Source organism: Dipodomys merriami, unplaced genomic scaffold, assembly GCF_024711535.1.
Source record: "Dipodomys merriami isolate MVZ:Mamm:240054 unplaced genomic scaffold, mDipMer1.0.p SCAF_29, whole genome shotgun sequence".
NCBI lineage: Eukaryota > Metazoa > Chordata > Mammalia > Rodentia > Heteromyidae > Dipodomys > Dipodomys merriami.
Genome location: NW_027204381.1, coordinates 5,545,098 through 5,550,775, shown reverse-complemented (window position 1 = coordinate 5,550,775; position 5,678 = coordinate 5,545,098).

The following is a 5,678-nucleotide window of genomic DNA, read 5'->3' as shown; positions in this document are numbered from 1 at the left end:
CCTCCTGGGACTTTTCTTGAGATCTCAAAAGCTGGCATTACTAAGCACTTACTATGTGTCAGGCCCATTCACATGGATGGACACATTTAAAGATCTGAACTCTCTGGGCTGGGAAGGTGGCTCAGTGGTAGAGCGCTTGCCTTGCATGCATGAGGCCCTGGGTTCGATTCCTCAGCACCACACAAGCAAAGAAGAAAAAAGCCGGAAGTGGCGCTGTGGTTCAAGTGGTAGAGCACTAGCCTTGAGCTGAAGAGCTAAGGGACAGTGCCCAGGCCCAGAGTTCAGGCCCCACGACTGGACCCCCCTCCCCCCCAAAAAAAGATTTGAACTCTCTGTCCTGAGTATAAGAGGTCAGAGAGAGGCCGAAAGTTGGTCACTCAGAAAGGAGGAGGTCTGCCTCTAAAGCCATAGCTTAGGTCTATAGAAAAGTTTTTCCCTCCTCCACATTCCCTTGGGGCTTGGGTGGGGCAGGATGACTGCACGTCAGCACCCCTAAGCCTGTGAAGTCCCTTAACTATCACAGCATGGCCACATCTGGTCCATCCTACACCAGCCCCGGGCTAGGATCTTGCTTCCTTTGGGTTTGGCCAAGCGACATAGCCAGGGTGGTCTGCTGAGGTCCCTTTCATATTCGTGCAAGTCTAGTCCTATCCTTGGATCCTTCCTCTCTCAACTCTATTACCCATCTTCTTTCATGGGCCCCTCTTTCCTATGTTCCTTCCCCAGACAGAGGCTGTCCTTTTCCAGACTGGCATGTTAGAAGAAGTCCCCTAGGAGCAGGGCTGTGGTACCCAGTGGGGTGTGGAAGAGGCAGAGACGTGGTGGTTCCCGTGCACCACTCTGCACGAGAGGATGGGGATGACTCAGCCTCCTCTGGAACACCTCCAGCTCTGGGCCCTTCTCACTGTGATAGGTCTTGAAGGTCAGGGCCCGCCTGGGATGCACCAATCAGGAAGACTACATCTTCTCAGCTCTTGCAGGAGGCCAGCTTGAACCCATTGCTGAGGCCATGTGGAGCTGGGAGGATGCTGGGCGGGTTCCCACTGTGAAACAGTAGTAGGAACATGCAGCTGGCTGTGTGTAAACTAAAGCTTGTTACTGTCCTGGAAACTTTTGACTCAGGGGCCCACAGGTTGGAGCAGGGAGCATTGTGTGGAGGAAAAAAAATAATGTGTGAACTGCTACTGTTGAACCCCAAATGTTTTCTGCTGCATCCCCCACCCTTCCACACACACACAATGTCCTGCCATTCTCCTGATTTGCTCCACTGGCTCCCCTCACCCCTGCCTCTCTGTCCTCCCCCTTGCATATCTATTGGTTTCTTATTATATCAGCCAAATTCTGCACCAACACAAGGTAGGATTGGGGAGCCATCAAGCTGGGATTTGACCTTTCTTAGTCGAAGGACTCAGAGTCAGCTTGCCAATGGCTAAGTCCCTATCCTGTTTACAAAAATATGTTACTATTTCCCGATACTGTTTTTCCAGTGTGACATACATGTTCCTGCCCCACTTGCAACAGTCTCATTACACTCCTTTTTGAATGTAACCCCCCCAATTCCACATAACACCATAACCCCTCTTCTTGGAACCCACCCTACCCCCAAGTTCCCATAAACTACATAATATGCCCCATGTGACTGCCCCCTAAAATTTTGCTTAAATTCAGCCAACACCTGTCCATAACTGCTGCCTCCATTCCTTCTTGGAGCAGCCTGGCAGGTCTGTCCCCCAGTAAAGGCTTCAGCGCCGTATTGGTCACTCTGGGTCCCCTCTCATTTCTTACACTTAGGATGCTGTGAAAATGCACCAGAGAAATGCCACAGGAAGCAATGCCCTGCAGGGTGCTCAGGGATCAGACACTGGAGCAGAACCTCTGTAGGGCCCAGGAATGAAGATGGGGATAGCCTTGGGTATCAGGGCCACTGAGAAAAACCATTAGGACTCATCCCCTATCCCATCTCCTTTTAGTATGCATGGTTATGCAAATAACATGCAAATTCACCCACTGTTGTGTCTCTGTCATCAATGGCCGGGTATGTTTCATCTTTGATCCCAGCTTTGGTTTCTGTGGATCCCAGCAGGTCGCTAGGTGGGAGGGGGAGGCTCCAGCCTGAGAGAAGAGGGTGGGGTGGGGAATGATCACTTTCCCCTGCGCAGTAGCTGTCACATGGAAAGGGCTGCAGGGGAGGGGGAGTGGCGGCAGCTAGACCCTGGGGGTCCCTCCCCGCGGACTCTCTGAAGGCAGGGCTGACATTTACTGGCTCCATGTGGTGGGGGGAGGGTGGGAGGGGAGAGAGGTTGCTCTGGGCCTGATGGATGGGCTCTGGCAGCAGCTTCAGCAGCCCCTGCTGGGGGCTGGGGCCAGACTCTGCACTGAGAGGTCAGGTGGAGGGCAGAAGAAGGCTTGGGAGAGGCTGGTGATGGGACGTGGATGTCCGGGTCTTTTCTAGCTGAGAAGCTGGGTGGAGGGAGGGAGGACAGGCTCTACATGGCGGTGGGAGATGGGATTCCATTAGAGCATGTCATCTTGAGTTGTATTTCTGTCTCCTTAAAAGACCCAAGTTTCTGTGTGGGTCCCAAGGTGTGTGTGAAGGGACGGGTGGGTTCTGGTTTGTGCAGGCAAAGCACATTTTGCTTATCTGGTTGCTGTCCCTTGGCCTACCTCAAATGTACACCCACACTCATACTCACACACTCATACACTCATATTCTCTTCTCCCTCTCACATGCACACGTACCACTCAAGTAGTGTCAATCATTCACATTCATACACACACACACACACACACACACACACACACACACACTTTCTTTCATTAATAGAAACCTCTGCCATATATATATATATCTGGAGTGACTGAACTTAAATCTCTCAATATAAATCCTGTCTCTTCTTCTACTTGTTTCTCCGGTGTTCCAAATGCAGTGCTTAAATCCCTTCTTGATTACAGTCTCAGAAAGTCCACTCCATCCTATACAAGCTTCACAACCCCCCCCCCCCGTCTGTCTTTTAGGTTTGAGACTGGGGTTCAAACTCAGTCCCTGATGCTTTTGCTCATTGGCTGGCATGCAACCAACTGGGCCACACATACCTCCAAACGTAGACATTTTCTTGATACCAATTCAGAGGCAGAGCTGGAGACCATAACCCTACCTCTGGGAATGTTCAAACCTAAGTAAGAAGATCTGTGTGTGTCTGACCTAGACCTGAGTCAGACATGTGTGGTAGTAGCTGTTGTGAGCCTATGTGCCTCATTTCCCAGAAACCCTTCTGGTGGCCTGGAGAATCCTGCTCCACCAAGGTGATGCTTTTCAGGATGTGGCAAGGAGGAGGTAGAGGTAATGGTGTTGGGGCTGGGGGCGGGGGCAGGGAGAGCAGCAGTTGACAGGTTGTCAAACAGGCTGTCTCTTCACTTCATAAATTCCCCTGCCATTCCCCAGGATACCTTGAGTTTGACCTCAGTGCAGGGAGCAAAGTTCCTTCTTTGTCTCCTAATAAACAGCCTGGATGATTGCTGGCCTCCAGCTGTTCTGCTGCCCTGCAGGGGCCCCACCTCACCCTCCCACTTTCTCTAGGGAAGTCTCATTAACTGGAGGCTTGGGGCCAAGGCAGGGCTCTGCTGCCACCTCTGTCCTCATTAGAGCAATCATCTCTGTCTGGTGTGATGGCCCAGCTCCTCCTTAGAAGCTGATCCCCACACAGGCCTCTCCAAGGCCACTAGAAAACTGCCATGAATCCTCGGGGCAAAGAGGGCATTGGGTTCCCCTGGTCACCAAGGCCAGATGACCTGGGTGGAGAGAGTTACATGGGTCTTTTCAGAAATACCTCAGGTATTTCTTAGTTCTCACTGGTTCTGTTCTTGCTTGCATCTCTGTCTCTCAGACAAACTCCACAGAGCCAGTTTGGAAAACAAAAAAATCTCAGGAGGAAACGGGATGTTTTTGTAAGCAGATTTGAGTAAGAGGCTAGAGTGTAGGTCCTCGTTTCTGTGTAGATGTCACTCTTCGATATTCAAGGTGTTTTCCACTCCCCCTTTCTACACAGATTGTTTGGTGGTTACAAGTTAATGATGTGGGACTGAACTTGATGGCTCATGCCTATAATCTCAGCACTCACAAGGCAGAGGCAAGGAGGATGGATGGTGGGTAAGGTTGTTTACACACACACACAGAGTCAATGGTGTACAAACCCTGGTGTTGCTAGCTACATACCACCTGGGCAATGGGGACTCCCTGTCTCCATTTGTGTATTTGGAGAAAGGGGATAATGATAGTAACACTGACGAAGATTACTGCAAGAGAAGATGGATATAACACACAAAGTGTTGGTTATTATTATCCTAAGGATAAACATTGTATTTTTATGTGTATGTGTATGTGTATGTGTTGGTTTTGAGGCTTGAACTCTGGCCTAGGCGCTGTCCCTGATCTCTTTTGCTCAAGGCTAATGCTCTACCATTTGAGCCACAGCTCCACTTCTGGCTTTTTGTGATTAACTGGAGATAAGAGTCTTCTGCTTTCCGCATGGTTGCCTCCAACTTCAGCAGAATGTGAACATCCTCTGTCATGTGTGGTAACTCCTCAAGATGGGGAGACTTCAGCACAAATGATAGAAGAAAATTTGAACTGTCTTGGCCATTTAAATACAATTATTCGTGAAGTAAATGAGGAACAGAGCAGTAGTATGATGAATCTGGATTGGAGTTGGTTAAGAGAATGACTTGATACTTATTCGCTGTCCTCAAACCTGGAAGCTGTTGCTCCACATGTTGGAAATTTGCTTTTCCACCATGAAACTATTCTTCACACACCAGTCAATGGAAGAAAGGCTGTGAGCAAAAACTACACATGATTTTACAACACAATATTTTGATTTTGAAAATCTTAACCTCTAAACAGATAAGATGTTAAGAAAAGTCAATGGAGTTAAGTATTCGTTTTAATGCTAAGGATACTTAGGAGCATCATCATGACCTGTTTTTCTTCAAACTTCATAAAATACTATACATAACTGACAGAAAAATGCCTTCTGAAGTTTTCACTTTTAAGCAATATGGCTATAGTATTGTATACAAAGACAAAAACCTCACTGATGTACATTTTAAGTACCTGTGTTTCTGTGGAAGAGATTGCTCACAAGTAAAATTGTATTTCTTAAAGAATAAACCCTACCTCCTTGTGGTACATTCAGCAAGTGCTCTTCCTGGCATCACAAGGAGTTGGCTTAATTCTATTTTCAATTTTACTGCACATTTGACTGTATAATAAATCATGTTGTGTGCTATGTGTATATGTATTTAAGATGTACATTTAATAATATCAAAGAGACGATGCTTGTTAATTTATAATGTATTTGAAAGGTAATGTGTGTTTTTTTTTTCATTTGTAATAATGGGTCTGTTTAATCTTTTGTGTCTTGTCATACAAGTTTGTAAAGGTCTTCATTCCCTTATCTGTAATTGTAATTTCAAAATCCAAGAAGTTCTGGACACAAGGTTATAAGCTGAATGTCAGAATTCATTTGCTTCCAAATCAAATCTGAACTGATATTTACTGTACTTATCCCATTTAGTGTGACTTCATTTGTTTTCTTGTAGAAATATTAACATGTGTGATTACTGAGCTGGAGGTGCTGCCACAAAATCTTTTGGGGGCTAATGTATTATGGTAATGCAC